We start from the raw sequence: 25605 nt of genomic DNA on the forward strand, positions 1-25605 counted from the left end.
CTACGTTTTAACTATTCTAAAGGCACGTTCCAATTAAATGCCATGAATATTTGTAAATCCATACCACTGACAGTTAAAGGAAAATGAAATTGTCAATATTTAAAAATAACTTCAAGAAATATTTATCAAATTAAATTCAGTACGATAAAATGTGTATTATATGTACAAGATACGATCGTTATATTCGTACATTTCTTACTATAATTATCATTATTTCTTACTATAATTTTTTTTTAATAACGGCTGTCTGTCATAGTCCTGACTTTTATTAGTTTTAATTATGTTAATTACATATTAAAATGATGCAGTGAAGATAGCTATTGTGTTTATAGAAAAGTTTTGATAAAATAAATTGTTAGAAAATGAATAGTTTATGTAATAAGATAAATTATAACACTGTGATTACCATTAAATGATTTCGTTAACATGTGTTATTTTGTTCGATTGGTATGCTTTTATTTAAAAGGCTGCGAGGTGTTACAAATCTGTATTTGTCTTAATGTGCTACCTTCTGTAAATAAAAAATATTATAATTATTCATATTTTACTTTTTGAAGGACTGCAACAGATAAGAAAAATTGCAAACAGGGGACGTACAAATCTTAGGATAGATTTAGAGGCGGCGGACGGGACAAAGGCTTTTGAAACTTTCGACAATTTTTCACTTTCAGCCGGACCGGCATTTACTCTTCATATAGGCTCCACAATTGCTAGTCTTAACGGTGAGTGCATAAAGAGTCAAATTGTTCCTGAAAATAAAATGGTACAACTATTCCTTTAAAATCCTCCTTTGCAATGAATGTGCAATTATCAATATCAAAACCTGTCTGAGAATTCTGTTTGTGATTTACTTTGTAAATGGCCAATCACGTACTGGCAATTTGTGTTCATGTTCTTAAACGAAAATCACGAATAATGCGCACAAAAATCTTAGAATTGTGTTACAAAGCAATTCGTATAATAATATGACATATAACCGTCATCATTAGGGAAGCGGTGACTTTTCAATTTGGTTGACTCTCCAATCACTTCGTAGTGGAAATAGGGGCATCGTAGAGAGATGCGTGAAAGAAATGTGTACATTGTGCAGCCATGAATACACGATTTACGCATAAAAAGGTTATTAATAAATATATTAATAGTTTAACTGTCAAAAACGTCATAAGCAGGCTGTATATACATGTAAAGTTTATTTTACAGTGGGAAACTGGAAAACACCCACAAAAGATATACAATTGCATGGGCTAAGATATACCCCTCTTATGTCATAAAGAATAATATTGGTAAATCATCAAATACTTAAAAAGCTTACAAATTAAAGTGTTTGACGTACATATATTACGCATTAACTGAACGTCTTGTTTGACTTGCAGTTTCCGTTCTATATAGATTTGTATATCACAATGGTATGAGCTTTTCGACGTACGACCATGATTCTGACAACTATGATACTAACTGTGCTGTTCGTTATCATGGTGCGTGGTGGTATGACGGCTGTTACCGTGCAAATCTAAATGGCAAGTACTTTAAACCAGGTACAGCTGATCCTTCTGGAATGACGTTTGGAAGTTTTGGTATTAACGAATCATTACAAACAAGCAAGATGATGTTGAGGAGACGTAAACAATGATAAGACATAGGCGTAAAACACACTTTCAATTGCTTTCATTATGATAAACATCAATATCTCGAAAATATACTTGTCATAGTTATATATCCCTTTCTTTTATCATATATTATTGATATCAAAGTTATAATAATTATTATACATGTATCATTGCCCATTATATATCTGCCATGTAGGGTACACTTTATTCCGCTCATTTATAGGATCTTCCGAGTATTATTTGTTTAGAAAAACTGAACTTGGGTATAACATGACTTTTTTTTGAATTTATTTAATCGGATAAAACTGTTATTTAATAATTTTTGGATCATATATCGTTCTAAGTCCTCATCACTTTTTAGATTTGACAATAATACCTTTTTATTGTCTGCAAATTTATGCGCATATAACTGTTGATGTATTAAATATTTGATGCATGTAACTGTTGATGGATTATATATTTGATACATGTAACTGTTTGATGTATCATATATTTAATACATGTAACCGTTTGATGTATCATATATTTAATACATGTAACTGTTTGATGTATCATATATTTGATGCATGTAACTGTTTGATGGATTATATATTTGATACATGTAACTGTTTGATGTATCATATATTTGATACAATCATGTAACCGTTTGATGTATCATATATTTGATACATGTAACTGTTGATGTATTATATATTTGATACATGTAACTGTTTGATGTATCATATATTTAATACATGTAACAGTTTGATGGATTATATATATTTGATACATGTAACTGTTTGATGTATCATATATTTAATACATGTAACCGTTTGATGTATCATATATTTAATACATGTAACTGTTTGATGTATCATATATTTGATGCATGTAACTGTTTAATGGATTATATATTTGATACATGTTACTGTTGATGTATTATATATTTGATACATGTAACTGTTTGATGTATCATATATTTAATACATGTTACTGTTTGATGTATCATATATTTGATACATGTAACTGTTTGATGGATTATATATTTGATACATGTAACCGTTTGATGTATTATATATTTGATACATGTAACTGTTGATGGATTATATATTTAATACATGTAACTGTTTGATGGATTATATATTTAATGCATGTTACTGTTTGATGGATTATATATTTGATACATGTAACTGTTGATGGATTATATATTTAATACATGTAACTGTTGATGTATTATATATTTGATACATGTAACTGTTTGATGTATCATATATTTAATACATGTAACTGTTGATGTATTATATATTTGATACATGTAACTGTTTGATGTATCATATATTTAATACATGTAACTGTTGATGTATTATATATTTGATACATGTAACTGTTTGATGTATCATATATTTGATACATGTAACTGTTGATGTATCATATATTTGATACATGTAACTGTTTGATGGATTATATATTTGATACATGTAACTGTTGATGGATTATATATTTGATACATGTAACTGTTGATGGATTATATATTTAATACATGTAACTGTTTGATGTATCATATATTTAATACATGTAACTGTTTGATGTATCATATATTTGATACATGTAACTGTTGATGGATTATATATTTGATACATGTAACTGTTTGATGGATTATATATTTGATACAATCATGTAACCGTTTGATGTATCATATATTTGATATATGTAACTGTTTGATGGATTATATATTTGATGCATGTAACCGTTTGATGTATCATTTATTTGATACATGTAACTGTCTGATTAAATATTTAAAACATGTAACTGTTTGATGTATTAAATATTTAATACATGTAACTGTTTGATGTATCATATATTTGATACATGTAACGTTTTGATGGATTATACATTTGATGCATGTAACCGTTTGATGTATTATATATTTGATACATGTAACCGTTTGATGTATTATATATTTGATACATGTAACTGTTTGATGTATCATATATTTGATACATGTAACGTTTTGATGGATTATACATTTGATGCATGTAACCGTTTGATGTATTATATATTTGATACATGTAACCGTTTGATGGATTATATATTTGATACATGTAACCGTTTGATGTATCATACATTTGATGCATGTAACCGTTTGATGGATTATATATTTGATACATGTAACTGTTTGATGGATTATATATTTGATACAATCATGTAACCGTTTGATGTATCATATATTTGATATATGTAACTGTTTGATGGATTATATATTTGATGCATGTAACCGTTTGATGTATCATTTATTTGATACATGTAACTGTCTGATTAAATATTTAAAACATGTAACTGTTTGATGTATTAAATATTTAATACATGTAACTGTTTGATGTATCATATATTTGATACATGTAACGTTTTGATGGATTATACATTTGATGCATGTAACCGTTTGATGTATTATATATTTGATACATGTAACCGTTTGATGTATTATATATTTGATACATGTAACTGTTTGATGTATTAAATATTTAATACATGTAACCGTTTGATGTATCATATATTTGATGCATGTAACTGTTTGATGGATTATATATATTTGATACATGTAACTGTTTGATGTATCATATATTTAATACATGTAACTGTTTGATGGATTATATATTTAATACATGTAACTGTTGATGTATCATATATTTGATACATGTAACTGTTGATGGATTATATATTTGATACATGTAACTGTTTGATGTATCATATATTTAATACATGTAACCGTTTGATGTATCATATATTTAATACATGTAGCTCTTGATGTATCATATATTTGATACATGTAACTGTTTGATGGATTATATATTTAATACATGTAACTGTTGATGTATCATATATTTGATACATGTAACTGTTGATGGATTATATATTTAATACATGTAACTGTTTGATGTATCATATATTTGATACATGTAACTGTTTGATGTATCATATATTTAATACATGTAACCGTTTGATGTATCATATATTTGATACATGTAACTGTTGATGTATCATATATTTGATACATGTAACTGTTTGATGTATCATATATTTAATACATGTAACCGTTTGATGTATCATATTTGGATACAATGTAACTGTTTTGATGTATATATTTAATACATGTAACCGTTTGATGTATCATATATTTGATACATGTACTCTTGATGTAATATATATTTGATAACATGTAACTGTTGATGTATCAATATATTTGATGCATGTAACTGTTTGATGTATCATATATTTGAATGTAAACATGATTATATATAACATGTAACTGTTTGATGTATCATATATTTAATACATGTAAGCTCTTGATGTATCATTTGATATACTGTTTTGATACATGTAACTGTTTGATGTATCATATATTTGATACATGTAACTGGTTGATGGATTATATATTTGATACATGTAACTGTTTGATGTATCATATATTTAATACATGTAACCGTTTGATGTATCATATATTTGATACATGTAACTCTTGATGTATCATATATTTGATACATGTAACTGTTGATGTATCATATATTTGATGCATGTAACTGTTTGATGGATTATATATTTGATACATGTAACCGTTTGATGTATTATATATTTGATACATGTAACTGTTGATGGATTATATATTTAACACATGTAACTGTTTGATGGATTATATATTTAATGCATGTTACTGTTTGATGGATTATATATTTGATGCATGTAACCGCTTGATGTATTAAATATTTAATACATGTAACCGTTTGATGTATTAAATATTTAATACATGTAATTGTTTGATGGATTAATTATTTTTATAGTATCAGGAGAATGACTAGTTTTGATGTTATTTCATTTAAGGAAGGGTAATATATCATATCCACCTTTCTTGATATGAAGTTAGAACAGCATCGCTTGACATTTATAATTGATATAAATTGAGTTCGATTACTAGCAAGTAATTGTTTAGTAAGCACGTTTTTATGCCCCCACAAAGTGGGGAGCATATAGCGTTGCACTTGTCCGTCCGTCCGTACGTCTGTCCGTCCGTCCGTCCGTCCGTCTGTCCGTACGTCCCGAAATCTTGTGAACGCAACTCCTCTTAAACCGGATGGCAGATTTTGCTTAAACTTCCAGGGATGAACAACCTTAATGTGTAGATGGTAGTAAAGAAAGGAATTTTTGCTGCGATCAAATTTAACAGAATTATGGCCCTTTGTTGATTTTTTCACTATATACCATATAGAGATTTTGTGAACGCAACTCCTCTTAAACCGGATGGCAGATTTTGCTTAAACTTTCAGGGATGAACAACCTTAATGTGTAGATGGTAGTAAAGAAAGGAATTTCTGCTGCGATCAAATTTAACAGAATTATGGCCCTTTGTTGATTTTTTCACTATATACCATATAGAAATTTTGTGAACGCAACTCCTCTTAAACCGGATGGCAGATTTTGCTTAAACTTCCAGGGATGAACAACCTTAATGTGTAGATGGTAGTAAAGAAAGGAATTTTGGCTGTGATCAAATTTAACAGAATTATGGCCCTTTGTTGATTTTTTCACTATATACCATATAGAAATTTTGTGAAGGCAACTCCTCTTAAACAGGATGGCAGATTTTGCTTAAACTTCCAGGGATGAACAACCTAAATGTCTAGATGGTAGTAAAGGAAGGAATTTTGGCTGCGACCAAATTTAACCGAATTATGGCCCTTTGTTGATTTTTTCACTATTTTCACTATATACTACATTTTGTAGAAATTTTGTGAATGCAACTCCTCTTAAACCGGATTGCAGATTTTGCTTAAACTTCCAGGGATGAACAACCTTAATGTGTAGATGGTAGTAAAGGAAGGAATTTTTGCTGCAACCAAATTTAACAGAATTATGGCACTTTGTTGATTTTTTCATTATATACTAAATAGAAATTTTGTGAACGCAACTCCTCTTAAACCGGATGGCAGATTTTGCTTAAACTTCCAGGGATTAACAACCTTAATGTGTAGATCGTAGTAAAGGAAGGATTTTTTGCTGCGACCAAATTTAACAGAATTATGGCCCTTTGTTGATTTTTAGTTTTCAACTTGTGGCACATGTAGTCCAAAAAATATTTGACCTCGAGTCATAAGATTGACAGAACAGTGGCGTGTGGGGGCATCAGTGTCCTATGGACACATTTCTAGTTTAAAATATTTTTATATACATTTTTATCATATCCATAAATTTATCAGCATAAATTCAGCAAATGTCTCTGGTCATTATGTATATCCCAAACAAACAGACACCATGCAATCACTACTTAAACACGATATACTTTTACGTCCTTAAAATAAAACATTAACAATGACCCGGTAAACCCAAGCCGCCTATGATCAAACAAAACAATACAAATCACCACAACAATGGAGTACACGTAATTAATTTTTCACATCTCTTTGAAATCATGTATACATCCACATTCAACGAAAGAAAAAAACTTCTAAGCATCTAATCAACACGTCAAAACAACATGAAGCAAAACAACAAATGTTCACAGATATCTTCTAAAACAAAGTCAACTTTAGAAAATTGAACAGGACAAAAAACTAATGCAACTAATCCAATATAAACCAATGTGTCTAAGCAACCAAATGCAGCTCAATATAACTAACTAACCGATATCAATTATTATCAGATTATTATCGATAAATTGAAACGAAATGATCAACTTGAAAGAAAAAATAGCTTCCCCTCTTAATAATAAAATTCTATGCTTACATTATTTTTTTCTTCAATTTTTTGTTTGATCTTGTTTGTTTGTTTAGGTTTTATGCCACGTCGACACAGTAAAAGTCACGCATATATCACGACTTCTTCCAGTTGTGTATGTATATGCACGTATTTGCAGATGTTCAAGATCAGACATGCACAACCGTGTTATATCAGTGAAAGTTAACCACCAATATTTGAGTTCATCCTGTGACAATTATGCCAAAATAGTATGTAAATTGCAGATTGTATAAATAACTTGCTATTCATTTTAAAACATACTTAACCCCAATAGAGACTAAATATTTAAAATAAAATCTAGCTTGAGAAAATTATTCATAAGATTTTAAGAAAAGTTAAAAACGACGATACAAGATTCTTGAATAATTAACATGTATTGTGAAATTAATGACTAATTCTGCAGTATAAATGAACATATTTGCGTTATTAATGCAGTAGGGACTATATGTGCATATTTTGATAAGTTAAAGTAGAGTGTAAGTGCTGTTTGCGAAATGTAAAATACTTTTATTGTCCATTTCATAATATTTTATTTTTAAATACATATTCAAAATTTCCATAAAAATATGCATGAAGCTGGAGGCATGCTGCTTTAACATCATTGCTTTTTAAAAATGTGTGTCTTTGACATTTTGATATGTTTGTATAAATAAGCCTGTAACCAGTTTGCACGAACACATTAAAAATCTGATAACAGTTGATATAGTAAGTTTGTCTAATATGAAAAATAATTTACTAATAGAATATTTTCATATATAGATTTTGGATTGCATCAGGAAAAGTAGTATGCATTTGAAATAATTATATTCTTCTAACGACAAAACTGAATATATTAGAATGGAGCTACTCACTGGAAATGTTGCACATTATAATATTATAACATCTTTTGTAACTGTTTTGTCCCGCTAGCTTTTCAGTGTTGAGTTTCTTTGAAATCGTGATACAGTATTTTAAGGCCGTAATCAATCTTAAGGGACAAATATATGCATAAGTACATCAATACTAGTAGTAGTAGTAGTAGCAATAGTAGTATTAATCACAATACCAGTTTGTTAAAGTCAACACAAAAGCTTCATAAACTATGAAAAAATCTAGTTCGAAAACAATATTAGGGATTTCTGTTCTCTTATGTCAGTTAAGAAAATTGAGTCTTTAATATACCACTGATTTGTCAGTAATCCCATACAATCGTAAGCGGTTTGATAGTCGGTGATCTTCAATCATATATACTAACGATACATTGTATAAATTATAAAGGTTTTAATCATATCCTTTTCTAATCTGATAGTTTTTGTGATACGATGAATGATATGGATAATATAATCTTGCAAATTGTTTTTTGCACCAACCTGAGTCAGTATTGTAAAACTCTGCACTGAAATATTGTACAGTACTAAGTCTTGTAACAAAAATCGTTTACCATTTATAACCTAACCTGTTTAATAAATGAAATAACTGTACATTATAAATTATTTCTTAACAGATGAGATAAGGATTAATGATAATAAAATCTGTTAGGTACTAAATATTGTTGTTGTTAAGTCCAGCATGTGTGTTTAAATAACAACATAATATAAACACATTTTTTACTGAACCAGTTGTCGGATGAGGCACAGTCGAAAAAAAAAATTGTTGAATATACATTGGAATTGATGATCCGTAAATGTATATAAATGTTTATTTGTATGTCAGCAACATTAAAGTTATCTTTATCAACTCAATTATATTAAAAGTTTCCTCGAGATATGTCTGTTATGAATTGTATTTCTCATAAAAAGCCAGAGTGTTTGGTTCTCGGACGCAGTGAAAAATTAGAAACAAAATTGCACGAATATTGCAGACTCTGCTTGAGTTAGTAAGTTTATATACAATTTTGTTAAAGTGCAACATATCTTACGTCCCCGTAGTACTGGCTTAAGCCGAGTTCAAAATATATATTCATTGTTCAAACAAACGACAAAAAATACAAGGACAAATCTTATAGCATTACTGAACAGAAGTACGGTGCCACTTTCTACAGCTTCCACACGTCACTTTACAGAAGACACATGCAGATGTGAAGAATGACAAATTAAATAAATAAATTTTGGACAGGGGTGACCCCTCGAACGCAATGAATACTGTGTGTCAACAATTGAAATTTAAACGTCTGTTCTTAAGATATAATCGAAAACATTTCTCACTCACCTATTACCGACATAAGCGGTATTCAAAAGCCTACAGTCCTAGCGTGCTAGAATCGATTATCCGTAAGGATTAGACAAAACAAGTAACATATTTGAAGGAGCAACTTATTACAGCTTTAACACGGCTCTTAACATTTTTTGTTGTAAACTATGAAAACCAGGAAAAGGAGTGATCGTTTGGATGCAATGAAAACAACAATACTACATGAAATATTCAGGTTCAATTTTGTTCACAAGAAGAAATTTAAAAGAAATGCAACATTTCCAGCCCACAGAACCTGGTTCAGCAGTATGTCATAATCCATCAGATTGTATACGTATAACACATGTACGAACATATCTTTAGTGTATACATCTTGTTTACATCAAATTTTGAATATTCCTTTGTATGACTAATATAGATGTAAATGGTCAAAACGATTAATTTTGAACTAAAATGATTTATATTTAAATAAAATATTATTAGATATATAAAGTGATAAATTAGTCACAGGAGTAAAACGAGGAACACTTAAATCCGTCATGGTCGTAGAAAAAAGTTTTACTGTATTTAAATGATATGTTAAATTGTTCATATTATATTATTCTCAATGCATTTTACCGTTTTTTTAAATGTAGTTATCTATATTACATGTAAAAGCTTTCTAAGTTCATAAAGCCAAATAGAGCCAGATGCAAATTGGTCTGAACTTTCACTTTTTCATAACACTGTGGGTCAAATGTATTAACAAAAACGATAGGAAGACAAAGTAACCTGTTCAACCCTATATTTACAGGACCGATCTGAATCCAGAAAGCCCCGCCTTGAAATCTGTTACCGCATGTACTATGAAGCCATTAGTTTTGTTTTTAAGAAAAAAAACAAAAACGAATACATAATAGACACGTGAAAGCTAAATGTGCATCCGCGCATTATGTATTTCCTCGTGCCAATGATATATTCGGAGCTCGAGAAAAAAGAAAAGAAACAAAGAACAAACAAGTAAAAAAGACCAAAAGTAACCCATGAACCCCGCCTCCCCTCCTGTCCCCACACACATACACAATCCTGTCAACATAAAACAGAAGAAGAAGAAACAAAAACAACAACAACGACAAAAACAAACAAATGGTGAAGACATACGATGAGTTTTATGTGAAATTTCAATCAATGAAAATGTAAATATTATTTTTCAATGAAGACTGTGTATAGAATAGTTCTTTGTTTGTGTAGCATCAGTGGGAATCAAAAAGTACAGTACATGTATGTACAAATAAGAATGTCATAACAGCAACGCGTAATAAGAGTATCGGAGAACGATTTTAGGTTGATAATTAACCATTAACCTATTTACTGTATTCCTAGAAACTTTCGCGCTAACAATATTTCGCGTTTTTCGTAAGGATGGCGTATTCGCGAATACAAACTTTCCCGCAAACATAGTAACCGTGAATTTGGCATATATTATGTCGCTTGTGTAAAGAGCATCTATATTATTAATATCACAATTTCTGTATCATGTTCTTTCTATATCCGGAAAACAAGACTAAAGCATACGATATTGACAAAAAATTTAAATTCTATCTATATAAGATATGATAACTTTCTCTTATACCAGAAGAATGAAAATGCATTCAAAATACTTTTTACTTGTCGAATAATGTTATTTGCATTTAAAATCATAACGTTGCGTTAAATAAGTGCTTGTGTTATGATTGACCTTACTATACAAAAACAAATACATTGTTTGAAAAATTAATTTTTAGCCATTAAAAAAATCTGCGGGGAAATCTCATCGGTAATGGTATCATTTGCTATTTCTACTTGTAACAAACAATAACACGTTCGTTTTGGCGAGTAAAAATAACTTCATCCAAAGTATGCAAACTGTTAATTACATTTAATAGTAATAAATGATTTTATATAAACTGTACATAATGCATACTATAAAAAAATAAACAATTTTGCTAAGTGAAATTTTACCTTGAAATTTGTTTCAATCGAGCGTTACTAAATGTAATGCATGCTACACCACAGTGCATATAATGATGTAATTATAATCTATGTGGTTGAAGCTACAAATATTCGCGGATTAGTTACATGCAACTTTTTCGCGAATACAAAAAAATTGTTCAGTGCCTGAGTTTACAAAATGTCCAAACTGTTATTCTGTTTAACAATTGTCGTGTATTTACTAATTGGGTTTGACAATTTAAAATAAATATGATTGTATGTATTTAAAAGATACACTGTTTGAAATGGCTAGTCTTTTGATATCTTTTTTCTCAAATAAGACATAAAAAGGTGTTACATAATCTAAATTAAAAACCTCAGAGATAGGATTTTATGTCTTTACTCACGAGATGAGACAATTCTCTGTTATTCATTTCCGCCATTTGCCGATATTAATGATATACTGTCGGAAATCAGTCTTCTAAGAGGATATTACTTCTTCACATGCTAAAAGTTTGTAACCACACAAGACCATACGAGTTTTTATGTGTTTCTAATTTACTTTTAATGCAGTTGTTACAAGATGCATGTACAGTTTTGGATAATCTGATCTTCTAAAGGTAAACTACTGTAAAATGAATAAAGAAGCTGGTATACACATCGCTAAGGAAATTTACAATCCACGTAAATTGCAAAAAGAGGCCACAATATGAAACTATAGTCCTTATTGCATTAGCCATGAAATACAAATACGGCAAAATCAATCATTAAATGCACATAGGTACATTTGGTATATTGTTTTCTAATAGTTTGACATATGTGTCTTTTACCCTCCAGTCCCGTAACAGTAATTGTCTCCAGCTGTCGCAACCTGTTCTGGTGTCTCTAAATGATTGATTATATGAGTTTAATTATCATTCTTTGTCAATTTCGTTTATTTTCATTTAAAGGCATATTGTTTATGAAGAGAAATCAAAAGTTTTCGGTAAGCGATGCAGATATTTGTTATAAAGACACATGTTCTCTTTATATACCCTGCTGTTTTGTCACTTGCAAGTTTACTCATATGAGTGAATGAAAATTATCAGATCAAGGGTATAATTATATTATTTTATTTCATGCTTTCCAGTGTTTTATTGTAATATATCAGATGATTATATTCTGATAAACCACTAGTGAAATTTATAAAATATAATTTTCACTGTAGCCGGACTATATCTGAATGCGGATGAACAGAAAATCATAACTAAATGAAATAACAAGCAGAAATAATTGCCGTCATGCGTAAATTTTGCTTCTTGAGGAAAAGAAAGTCGATTTCATCATACATCATGTAAAAATGTAACAAAATTAGAGAAAATTAAAAGAACTTTATTTCAAAATTGATGATGTGACGTCATGATATGATGACGTCACATAGGAGAATGCGTGACTTTACGCGGCAAAATCAGTAAAAATATACTTAAAATCCCTTAAAAAGCATGAAATAAAAAGAAAATTTATTTGTTTTACATATAAGATTGAAATATATTTCATTCGTGAACACCAGCTATTATATTTTCACTCGTGGCTACGCCACTCGTGAAAATATTGCATCTGGTGTTCACTCAGTGAAATTATATTTCAATCTTACATGCAAAACAAACAAATATCCTCTATTTCATTTATTTCCCGGAATGGTCTTGCAATACTGAATCTTAATCAAATTCGTTTTTGCTGTATCAAATGTCTAAATATACAACCAGGACTACCAAACAACTACAATATTTACTACCTTATCACATAAAACGTTTTGCAGTTCCACATTTCCAGGACGACCCAGGGCGCTGTGAAAACGCCATGGACTTGGTAATGGTCGAGATGAAATCGAAAACTGTCGCCGTCAGGACATGGCGGTTTTAAACATATGAAGATCAAAAAAAGAGCACCGGCTTTTTACTGCGATCTATGTGTACATTAAATGAGGAGAAAGCAATTATTAGAGGATATAATCACAGGGACATGCGTTCATGTCACATGTATTAATTGCATCACAAAGAAGGGTATACAGGTCAAATGTAACATACATGCAGGACAGTATTTGAAATATCAAGTTACGTGTAGTAAACGTGTAAATAATTAGAATTATTTGCAAAATTAAAGAATAAATGCTACATTTAATAATAGAACCACCATTTATGTAGGAATAATGTCAAAAGAAAAGAAAAGAAATGAGTTAAACATATTAACATCTGACAAAGGCTAGATTATGGCACACACACAATTACAGCGTGAATATAAAAAAGTAACCTAGTAATTTCTGTTATGATGTAAAATAGTTAGAAAATGGCTTTTATTGTATTTTTCGTCACGAGTATTTGAAGATAGTGAAGATAAATGCCATCTAGTGAATGTTACACTAATATATGAGTTTATCTTGTAAAAGCAATTTCAAATATCAAGGAAAATGAGAGTTTGTATACATTTATCGTAACTTACTCAACAAGTTTTATTCATTTCTTACAACAACTCGAAGGTGAAATAAAGTTATATTAATGAGAAAATGCAGCCTCTTCACCAATGTTCAATAACACATTAATCTAAAAGAAAACATTATTACATAACACTGGATCTAAAATGAAGAACTTCAGGATATTTTCAAACACGAAACAATTCGGGTCGCATCTAGAAAAAACATTAAAAATGATATGCATTTAAAGTATTATGCATTTCCTCTATTGACAATACTGAATTAATCAGAACAAAGCTGTTTAAAATTCCACTGAAAATCTTACATCGTATTATTCTAAAATATTGAAAAAAAAACTATTTACCAAGCTATGCTAACAAGATTGCTTTTAAGTATTGTGTTTCCGACAAAATCCTTATGAGGCTATCGGTCTTGAATCCTGTAGGGAAATATGACTGCACATATTAAAAACATAATACTTATACGTAACTGTCAACATATTAGTTTCATCTAAAATGAATAATCTAGTAACGGAACAACATGTTTTTAAGAATTTTGTCTATTACTTTTTTTTGCATTTTGATTTTGCAAGTTGTCAATTAAAAAAAATTCATGACAAAAGTAGTTTGCATCATATCGTAATATTATTTTTTACGACTTGTTTGTTATATTTTCCATGCAAAATATGCTTAATTACCTCGTTTTGGTAGTTTGTGTCTAATGTTTTGATGATGTTTGCAAAAGAAAATTCTCATTGCAAGAACGATATATCTTGGCATTTAAAGTACAATTTCAACTTTACACATAGTTCCAGAACAAATGTTCATTGCTTGTTAAATGTTATTTTAAATAAACATGTTTGACTAAATTATTTATTTACGATCTTTTTAATTTTACTTATGATCAACGCATTTGTATTTTATACATTTCATATTATAATAATGTTTAATACACTTGTCAATATATATAGTAACAAATCGCCTATGATTTCAACTGGTTATGAGTGTCACGTGCCCTATTATGAGTTTGCGACCCGGGCCGAGAACTATTTATCAGCCCGCTGAACATGTGCATGCGCACAAACTGAAACGATTACGTCATATATAACGTCATTTAACAGCTAACTGTAAAAGTGAAAGTAGGTTTTAAACATGGATTGCTTTATTTTATTATGAAAGCTGAAGCGTATTTCGTACACACACAGCTTTATTATTATTGAATTTAAAGAAAAAATAGATCTACGAAATATTCATTCCGAAAAAAATGAATTTAAAACTGGCTTCTAGATTCTACTGTTGATTCTACTGAAGTGGTCATTCATCATATAAGAAGTACTGTACAGTAGAAATGCAGACAGAAATTTCAACCAAAGAAATGTCAAAGTATATGTTTTAAAGATTATTGCTACTTTTGGATCTACAAATTGTATTAAAGACATTAATACACGTCTTAGTTGTACCAGAAGGTGATAATCGGCCCTGAAAAGAATAATGCCCTCGAGCTGAAGCCCTCGGGGCCATTATTCAATTTGAGGACCGATTACAACCTTCCGGCCCTACTCTGCCGTGTATTAAACTCTTAATTTAGTTCGCTTTATTTACATTAAAGTGATTAGATACAAGGACGTGAAACCAGAGAAACAATTGAAATGCTCTCTGAAAATAGCGGATGCCGGACAATGTGCTTCGTTTCTTCTAATGCACTGCGGACAAAGTTACTATGCACTTATTTCCAAAATAGTTTGTTACAAATCCTTTGTGATCATTGATTTCAATACTTCTATCATTAAATGATACATTGAAAGCGATGCTGAGATATGTACAAGAGGAATGAATATGCTCCCATTAATAACGAACAACTTATCCAATAAAGCATGTAATATTCGTTATAACTTTGAGAGTTGCACTCTATAAATCTCCTTTTTTGAGCATCAGACTGATGATTCTTTTAGTTGGTTAACCCTATAACATGTTATGAAAGAGTTGGTAAAAAGAAATCAATTATATCGCACGCACACTTAGGCTTTAAAATAATTTAACAATTAATAATTTTTGCTACAAATTCTTACTAGCCGCTAATGTAATACAGTAAACACATCTTCTTAAGACTAACATGACCAGAAACCAAACACTAGGAAGCCAATGTTGATGGAGAGTCAAAAGCAAAAAGCTTAGTTTCGGAGCGCACTTCAATCTACTCGACAGAACTCTTTTAGATGTGCGATAGTTTACAAATTCACTCACTCAAAACAATCGTCAGACTATGTTACACACCACTAAGGGCCAAAAGTAATTAATATTCTTATTGTATTCTTATAAATGAAATACCGAGAAAAAAAAATGAAATTAAATGTGTATTTCATGGTTCGTATATTCATTTAAAAATTTATTTTTCACTACAGTGAAACATAGTTTACTTACTTTCACTAGTGTCTTGTCGACCTTTTTTCTGCTATATTCAGCCGATAAACAAAATGAAATAAGAGATCATTGTAATTGTAAGGTCAACAAACGCATAATGTATGTAATAAACAGATAAAAACAAGGTTTTGTTTTATAAATACAGGATTTATTTTCATTTTGTTGTATGAAAAATATGATGTGTCACCGGTCACTACCGCCACTCATGAAATATTTATTTAAAAAAAAAATCATACCCACCGTGCATATCCAGTAACGCGTGAATGTGCAATTAACATAACAGTAACAACGAAAGTGTGCAACGCTATTGACGAAACGAATAACACGGTAAATAAAGGAACCAAAACATTTTATTCTAAATCAAAAAATTAATCAGCGTTTACTGCTGTTTCGACATTATACTTTAACCAGCAATACATTTTATTATCTGTTTACTTTTTTTAGATCATTCTTGAAAAAGACAACATGATTACCGTTTTGAAGGTGACTTTTGTATTTCGTCAAATAGATATGTACATTTACTTATTTTAAACTATATTTGTTCATATTCTGTAAACCTGAGACATTTGTCAAACTACAAGTGTCTTATAACAATATGAAGGAAGCTGGTACAATAGGATTTAGCTATTTTTAATGAGATAACCGCCGTTGCTTCGGTGCTTTATTAACGAGTTCGGCGTCACGTCGTAAAAATGGTCTCATACATTTTATCTGCTAAATTAAGTGTAATATGACACGAGTAGAAAATGTCTCTGGTACACCGAACAAAAAAATCATGAAGTAATACGTAGTACTACGTTATTATATTTAAAAATATCAACGAAACTAAAAATCGCCATCACTATGCTAGACAGATCGTTATTATCGCTAATTATTTTGAAAATTAAACATTTTCATGGACATATTTTTGATGAAGTTTTAAGTATAATATTTAAAACAACCGTATGCGCCCTGAATAAATATTGGATCATTTACTTATTGCGGTGCTCATTTAAGCCACTGAATTGCACAATTCTGCGTTACGTTTGCACAATTCCTGCGTTATTTGCACATTCCGATCTTACTGGATATACACGGTGATACCGATGAAAATGAATCCTGTATGTATAGAAAACTTGAATAATTATACAGAATAAAATAAAATGAAATAAAGATATTAAAACAATGTTAACCAAAGTACAAAAAAAAGAACAACAAAAAAAAAACAAAAAAAAACAAAACAACAACAACAACAACAAATAAACCAAAACAACAACAACAACAACAACAAATAGATAAAAATAAACATTCACAAAATAATAGAATATATTCTACCAGTGTTGATCTTGAAGATAAATAGATAAATAAGAACGTTCGACGTATGATTTTATTTGGATTACAAACAGCAGAATATTTGTTTACGCTATAATTAGTATACAAATTTATTTTGACTACTATTATGCCCGTTATGTAAAGCACACTGTGTATTTTTTTTAAGATTATTATGATGTATTGGTACAAAATATTCATTGTATGTAAATTATATGGTTTATGATTTTTTAAAACAATTCTCTGAACATAAAAACGCCATAAGATATATTTCAATATGTAAGTTTACATAATATCCTAACTATGGTTCTATTTAACAATGATCTTTCTTAAGTCAAGTAAATCATCGTGTATTTACTAATAGGTTGTGACAGTTTCAACAGAAATTTGCATGTAAGAGATTCAAATAAGAAACACTGTTTTAAATGGGCTGGTCTTTCGATATGTTTTCTTCTCAAATGAGACTTAATAACTGTTTAAACATAATCTTAATAAAAACACTCAAAGATAGGATCTTTATGTCGTTACTCGCGAGTTCAGACATTGTCCTGTCATTCATTTCCGCCATTTGCCGATATTAATGGAATACTGTCGGAAATCAGTCTTCTAAAAGGATATTACTTCTTCTCGTGCTGTAGTTTTGTTACAACACTTAACCATAAGACTTGTAATATGCGTTTCTAATTTAGAACGACACTTACAGTCCACGTGAAATACTATAAAAGAGGTCAGTATATGCAAACATAGCCCTTATTGTTGTAGCCATGCGGTATAAATGGTGTGATAAATAATGCAACATCACATATAACATGTATACGACTACATGAATCTTGTTTTTTTTACTTTTTTAAAGTTTAGTACTTTTTACTTAGATTTTATCTTCTTGAATTATTTTGGCTCATCTTCAAGAAAATCCAGAAAATCCAAAATCATACGGGATGCATATATCAAATAATTGAGTTGAACACTAACAAGTACATTTGTATTATTATAAACAGCAGTTTACAGATTTAGAATCCAACAAAAAACACAAATAACTCGTTTTTGTCATCAATGTGATGATCTTTTATAGGTGTCCTTTAGTTTCTGTTGTGGGAGAGCAATAATTGTGTATTTTATAAATCCTGGTTCAAAATCATCACACTGGAATATAATCCTTTTTACAATATCTTTTATAATCCTTTTAATAAGCACAACAATCCATTTGTCTTGTTTCACTTTTATTTTTAATCCTCTTTTACCTTTAACAACTTTACACTTTACAATAATCAACTTTTAACACACTTTTAAGAATACTTTTTTATAATACTTTTCAGAATGCTTTTACCTTTTAGAACGAATCAATGATTGAATTAACATTGACAAAATACTTGCAATATGCCCGTCTGTAGATTTTCCACAGTCTTTCTGGAAAAACTCTGGAAAATAACTGATTTTCCATGAATTTCCATGAATTTTCATGGAAACAAGCTTTTTTCCACAGTATTTACAGAGTACTCTGGAACAATTTTCATGGAGAACTCTGGAACTTGACTTTTTCATCAAAGAAATAACCATGAAACAGTTCTTGAAACTCTGGAAAGTTAACACTTAGACAATTTTCAAGGAGTTTTACTCTGGAAAACACTTAGTCATTTTTGAGAAAGTTTTGGACTTAGGAAATTTTCATTTTATTTCTGCATTTACATATACTTCACTAAAGTCTTAATACATTTAACTTAAATATTTTTTCCTAAGTAGTCATAAATAATCTTTTTAATATAAGACAGTTTTCTGGTTTTAAGACATAATGAAAATAAAGACAATTTAAAATATGGCATTGACACAATTGTAAATTGTTGAAACAGCAAGAACAAATGAATTTAATTACTTAGCATTGAGATTGGTCATACATGTGTACTCATTGTAATTAAAAGTAGCAGTTAGCAAAATAAACACTTATAGTTAAACAAAATGAAACCGTAATAAGCCCCTCAAGAGCTCAACTGTTTCTTTTTTATTGCAAAAAAAACAAAAAAAGCTAAAAAAAAAACACATGCAACTCCATTGCCACACTTTGGCATTAAAAGCGCATTTAGGTATTTTTTCATTTAACTCTCATTATTTTCAAGGTATCTCATATCAAGCCTCAGATCTGAGAGGTTCATTATTATATATTACCCTTAGTTGGAAAAAATAAATACACAATTAAAGAGAAACAATTAAATTTAAGAACAAATGTAATTGTTATGCACTTATGTTTCTTTATTAATTGATGATAAATTTATTATGTATCTCTATTGAAGTATATAATTATTTTATCTATATATTCATCTTGTGTAGAGGTAACTTATGTATAGTGATTAATTTCTGGAACATTCAAATCAGCATCAGCCACAATGTAAATATTTATGACCCCTCAAGTGGAACCAACTGTTTTCATAAACACCAAAGTTAAACTCACCTATCTGATATAAGAGAATAGAAAGAGGTAAAGTAGGTTTACAACCTACTATATTACACTGTAGTTTCCAAGTAACTTAATACCCTTGCAGAACAAATCACAGGTCAGAACACTCCTTCCAGGCGGGTCATTTGAACAGAAAGCATTGAAAGCTAATGTTTATTAGTGCCTAACTGCTTGTAAGTTTTTGTTTTGAAAAATTATGTTTGAGCATTGGATATTAGATCAAATGAGTTTAAACTGGACAAATTTACAAAAGTTTTCTGGAAATATGAACTTTTAAACATGTGTATTTCATGATTCAGTGAAAATGGAGGGAACTACATGTATATCATTGTATATATAACCATTTCTAACAGTAAGTACAAATGTATTTTTATTTTTTAACACTTATTATTTTAGTTTTTTCAAATTTTCTTTGCAAGTATACACTGTTTTAGTGATTGTATTTCTACATACATGTAACTTTACAATATTAATAGTTAAGAAAATCTTTTTCATTTTTGAATAATGGCGGGAAATTTTAAATCAGAGATTATAATTTTCCATTCAAAATATTTGTGATTGAAACAGATTCCATATCAAGCAATGAATTTCCAAATTCACATTTAATAAAATTCATATGCCTTAATTGTAATTTCTTGTTACTCATGTACATATGTTTATTTTTCAACATATTAGGTTGCAAACTTTCAAGTCTTGGAGTCACATGAGATGTTTCCTCTCAAGGATATCAGATCAGGGAAAATGAATAAATGTACTGTTGAATACAGAATGCTTACAGAACTATCCTGGTAATAATTTAGTTTGTTTTGTTGAAAAAAGTCGAAGTAACATGTTTTCATATAAATGCATGCTATTTTCCAAACACTGAACAAAATGTTGCTTCATGTTTTATGCATATATTATTGTTATACTGGCTCCACTGAACACATCTCTATTCTGATTCCACTGAACACATCTCAAAATTTCAGTGGTAATTAAGTACTTGTGAAGATCATTAAGTAATTTAAAATACCATTACATAAAGTTGTCATTACATAGCTATAGGAAAAGCAGGGAAATAATTGACACAAGTTTATCATAATGTTGATTTTGACCAAAAAAAAAAATATTTTCATAAAAGCATGGTATTTACTTTGTATAACTCTGTGTTGATATTCTGAAAAAATCATTGAATTGAAAGTTTTCCATCTTAACTTTTTTCACCCTTTCATGTTTTTTATCAATCCTGTTTAAACAATACTAATTATATTGACATTGTGCATATAACACAAGTACATGTATTTATATACAATTAATTCATATTTTTCAGTATCCATCAGAGAGGTCACACCACAAGTCAAGAAGATGTTGCATCATGCGAAGTGAAGGATATATACATGTGTTCTAGATGGATGTTAAATTACATTTGTTTGAATAAAACACTCTGACTTCAAAATAATTGTGAAATGTGCAAATTACTATAAGTGTTTGAATTCTTGATGACTAGAGTGCTTTTTTGGATATGCTAATAAAAACATATTAAATGCAAATTAAAAGGTCATTTAATTTTATTATGCAACCATCATTTCAGTAATCCCAAAATGTTCCAGAGTGAATTCCATAGTATTTCCAGAATTATTTCAAGGCTAATGGCATCTTACCCCATATCCTATTTTTAACTGCGGAACTTTTTCCACAGCGGCTCCGGAACATTTTCCACAGTAACTCCGGAACATTTTCCAGAGTAACTCCGGAACATTTTCCAGAGTAACTGCGGAACATTTTCCAGAGTAACTCTGGAACATTTTCCAGAGTCACTCCAGAACATTTTTTCCGGAGTAGAATGTCATTTTAGCAGAATAATTTCCAGAGTTGCTTTGAAGACTCTGGAACATTTTCATGGAAAACTCCGGAAAAGTTTCATGAAAAAAGCTCTGGAAATTCATGGAGAAAGTACATGAAAATTCACGATTTTTTTTCAGTTTTCTTTGAACAACTCCGGAAAACTAGTCCGAATTATCCAGAGTTGGCAATTTCCATGAAAATTCCGGAAGTTTTCATGGAAATTCATGGAAAATGTACGGACGGGTATACCATCAAAGATTATACTAGATGAAATTACTAGTATATTCTAAACTACTATAGAATTCAACAGAACAAATACATCAATCATTTCTAACAGTTTCTAGATAATTATAAACGCTATACATCATTGATCATAAATACAAATCCTTTAACAATTTACCACTATGAAATTTATTTATTTATTTATTTATTTAAGTCTCATTCATGTACATACACAAATAAAATTCATAAGCAAACATAAAACACAAAAAAGTACATGACCATTCAATCATTGAATTATAAGAGACTAGTAAAACATTTATAATAACACGATAAAATATCATACTAATCATAAAATTATATCCAATTATAAATAATAACTAACTACACAGTACAAAAACTATAAACTAATGGAAAGAAATATACATTTATATATTTATATGATTAAAAAAAAAAAACAGTCGCTATTTTTTATTATTTCAAAGTAAGAAAAAAAAACATACATCAAAACATAAAAAAATATATATATAAAAAAAAATACAGTAGCATGTTCTATATAAAATATATTATTTACATAAGTAAGATTGACGACGTTGAAGAATATTAAAACAGGTTTTGGCACATTTTCTGACTAATGTTGACTAGAGAACAAAAATGCAAGTTGGTTGTCTTTGCTAAAATTAATAAAAGAAGGTTCGTGCAACACAGCCTTAGAGATTAATTCTGATCTAAAATCATCATATACTGGGCAGTCTAATATAACATGCTGTTCATCTTCAAGTACATTACAAAAAGGACAGTGGCGTTCATCTAATCTCAGATTCTCGTACCTACCCGTTTCGATACGAATAGGGGCTACCCCACACCTAAATTTACAAAACGCTGACCTATGCCTAGGGGGTAAGATCATTTTACAGTACTCTTCTGACGTATGTTCCTGCTTAAAAGTTCTATAGGTTCTCAGCTTATTCAGACCCCTACCTGACGGGCCCACTGTACAATTAACCGAACGGATCCATTCAGCCTTAAATCCCTCCATAGTCAAAGATTCAACCTGGCGCACAAAGGAAGTTTTAGCAATGGGTGAAGACAAGTCGCAAAACATACCAAGATTTAATTCATTCCATTGCTTTTGGACATGATAAAACCAATTTTTACATTGAGGAGCACCTTTTGTCAACGACCAAAGTTCAATCCGTTTATTTAGTCTACAAGTATTTGTTTGGGAAAGGCGCGCCCAAAAAGTGGCCACTGATTTCCATTGCCGGACCAAAGGGGGGACCCAACCCATATCTCCTGAAACTGCTGCATTGGGCGTATATTTTCCCACCCAAAGGAAGAATCTCATAGCTCGATTATGGACAGCATTTATGCAAGAATATGACTTATGACCCCATAAGGAAGCCCCATACGCAATAACAGGCCATACAACAGAATCATACAATTTAGTAAAAACGCTATGAGGAACCCCTCCAACTAACTTACACTTGGCTATCAGTAAGCCTAACGCACGGCTAGCGCTTTGTGCCACCATCCTAGCTGTAACATTGAAATCGACATGCTCATGCAAAACGATTCCCAAATATTTGTATTTATCAGCATAACTTAACGTATCATGACCACATTTAAAGACAAAATCTGATCTAGTACAGGATTCTGGGCGGAAATGAACAATGTTACTCTTGCTTGTATTTATTGACATGTCGTTTATACTACATGAAATGAAAACCAATACATTTATAATCCTAATCCCTATTCAAATAATAACAAAAAGAGATAATCGCGATCATTCGCGACAGTCATCCGCAAAAACTGCGACTTAAGCGATACATAGCATAATGAGATAAGATATTGAATGAGTGTAGGTTTAATACTTAATTTATTGAACGAGTTGATTTAAATCATATTATGCGAGCCTCTGGCGGGCATGATATTGTTTTATTCAACAAGTTCAATACATTTAGTTTTGAATCTGCACGAATATAATATTATATGTATCACATATATAAAATAAGAAAGGTAAACTGTTAAAAAGAGTCATTTTTCATTGACGCGCCTATAGTGTAACGCTAACATAAGCGCGCTATAACGCTATATTTATATATGGTGCAAATGATGTCACGCAAAAGTTTTAATTAAAAAATGGCCTTATTACACTCCTGCTCCACGGTTTATCTGATAAATAGAGGTAACTGGATCATTGTTTAATGATTGACAGGTAGATTGGATGCAGACCAGATATTGACCGTTAGGTTCTGTAATATGGAGAACGTCCAGACATATTAAACTAGAAAATCAAATTAAGTTGCGTTATTACCCTTAATTGCATCGCTTTTTTCCTTATCTTGTTTCTAGCTACACAAGATATTGTTTGTAGTGATTTAGCAATACAAAAACCACATGGTACAAATGTAATGATAAAAACACAAAATCCTATTCAAATCAATTTAGTTAAATGCGTTTGGGGTCGAATGCTAAAATGTTTGTCAAATGTGCATGTATTAAACTTATGAATCAAACGGAAATAATATTATATCAATTGATGCTGTCTATGAAAGAAGAACTGTTCCACCAAATAGGTTTAAAGACTTCTAAACAAAACATGTTTTTATAAAAACCTACTACAATTCGTGGCAAAGACCGAAATATTCTTATTATTAAAACAACATGCATTTGTATTCAATATGTAAATTTTGTCAACTGCTTAAAATCGTACAACAATGATTAAATTCTAACTTTGTTTGTTTGAGAGCTATTTTTACGTTCATAGTCGTTTGATTACTGTACCTAATGGAAAATAAGCAATTGTGTCATATTTTGTTTTGTTGTCGTTTTATTGTATATAACATGATTTATTGTAGATCCGGCCATTAAATGTGTTTATTTGGAAGCATTTTAACCGTTATGAACATTGAAAACTGAAAAAACATTGAAAAAAATTGAATGAACAAATCTTTTTAAAGTTTTAAAGCACCTTGATTTAATACCTTGCTTGTTCAATATAACATTTGATCATAAGAGTCTCATAAAGCATTTGAATGCAAATAATTTATTGTTTAGAACCGAGCTTAGACATCACATAATGCATTAGTTGAAAATATATATTGTAAAAGGTAGAAGAAAAGTATACTTGGTCATAAATTGATAACCTTGTCATAATCATGTAAATTAATATTTCACAGAAATCTGCTTTATGATGTTGTTCATGATCTTAAAACAATATTAGCTCATAATCAATGATTTATCATAAAGGGTTATGTTAATATTCTTAATTTCAACAACATAACCATGACAAATTCGAGACTTTATCAGCTTCTTGTAATTTCTTGTTGAATAATGAGGACTTTTCGATCTAAAGTCAGTAAGATTTAATGTACAATGTACAGGGAAGATATAAATATTAGAAGAATTTTCATTGGTCATTTTATTACAAAAAAACTGAAA

The 25605-nt window shown here is 29.9% G+C and overlaps 1 long non-coding RNA gene across 1 annotated transcript; it reads left to right on the forward strand.

The window, feature by feature from the left end:
• The first annotated feature begins 20310 nt into the window (after positions 1 to 20310).
• LOC132714804 (uncharacterized) lies at positions 20311 to 22183 on the forward strand. Its single transcript, XR_009623605.1, has 3 exons — positions 20311 to 20470; positions 20794 to 20906; positions 21428 to 22183. It is a non-coding gene; the product is annotated as an uncharacterized LOC132714804 (long non-coding RNA).
• Positions 22184 to 25605: the final 3422 nt, after the last annotated feature.

The sequence above is a fragment of the Ruditapes philippinarum genome, unplaced genomic scaffold, assembly GCF_026571515.1.
Source record: "Ruditapes philippinarum isolate M1 unplaced genomic scaffold, ASM2657151v2 ctg4465_1_1_1_1, whole genome shotgun sequence".
Lineage (NCBI taxonomy): Eukaryota > Metazoa > Mollusca > Bivalvia > Venerida > Veneridae > Ruditapes > Ruditapes philippinarum.